We start from the raw sequence: 1,227 nt of genomic DNA on the forward strand, positions 1-1,227 counted from the left end.
GTTTTCCTTCTAACAGTCAGGACCCTCAGCTGTAGGTCTGTTGGAGATTGCTTGAGGTCCACTCCAGACCCTGTTTGCCTGGGTGTCAGCAGCAGGGGCTGCAGAAGATAGAATATTGCTGAACAGCAAGTGTACCTGTCTGATTCTTACTTTGGAAGCTTCCTCTCAGGGGTGTACTCCACCGTGTGAGATGTGGGGTGTCAGTCTGCCCCTAGTGGGGGATGTCTCCCAGTTAGGCTACTCAGGGATCAGAGACCCACTTGAGTATGCAGTCTGTCCTTTCTCAGATCTCAACCTCCATGTTGGAAGATCCACTGCTCTCTTCGAAGCTGTCAGACAGAGTCTTTTGCATCTGCAGAGGTTTCTGCTGCTTTTTTTCTTTTTTTTTTTTGTTGTTGTTTAGCTGTTCCCTGTCCCCAGAGGTGGAGTCTGTAGAGACAGGCAGGCCTCTTTGAGCTGCTGTGAGCTCCACCCAGTTCGAGCTTCCCAGCGCCTTTGTTTACCTACTTAAGCCTCAGTAATGGCGGGCGCTGCTCCCCTAGTCTGGTTACTGTCTTGCTGTTAGATCGCAGATTGCTGTCCTAGCACCAATGAGGGAGGCTCCGTGGGTGTGCGTCCCTCCCGGTCAGGTGTGGGATATAATCTCCTGGTGTGCCCGTTTGCTAAGACCCTTCGTAAAGCGCAGTATTGGGGTGGGAGTTACCCGATTTTCCAGGTGTTGTGTGTCTCAGTTTTCCTGGCTAGGAAAAGGGATTCCCTTCCCCCTTGCGCTTCCCAGGTGAGGCGATGCCTCCCCCTGCTTCAGCTCTCGCTGTTTGGGCTGCAGCAGCTGACCAGCACCGATTGTCCGGCACTCCCTAGTGAGATGTACCCAGTACCTCAGTTGAAAATGCAGAAATCACCTGTCTTTTGTGTCGCTCACGCTGGGAGCTGGAGACTGGAGCTTTTCCTATTCGGCCATCTTGCTCCGCCCCCCCGGGTCAGTCTATTTTTTTAAGGTACTTGTAACAGTTTTATGAGAAAAGATAAAATATTATGGGGATATTAAATAAATTTGTGAAAATTTCTCTTGTTCTGTACCTAGGATTGGCATTGTTGCATCAAAGGGTATATTCACCTTCAGATTAAGTAGGCAGTGCCAATTTTCTGTACATGCAATCACTGATATTCCCATTAGTAGAGTATAAGTGTTCCAATTGCTCCACAACTTTTTCTTTTTTTTTTTTT

This window comes from Colobus angolensis, unplaced genomic scaffold (genome assembly GCF_000951035.1).
Source record: "Colobus angolensis palliatus isolate OR3802 unplaced genomic scaffold, Cang.pa_1.0 Scaffold161, whole genome shotgun sequence".
Taxonomy (NCBI): Eukaryota; Metazoa; Chordata; class Mammalia; order Primates; family Cercopithecidae; genus Colobus; species Colobus angolensis.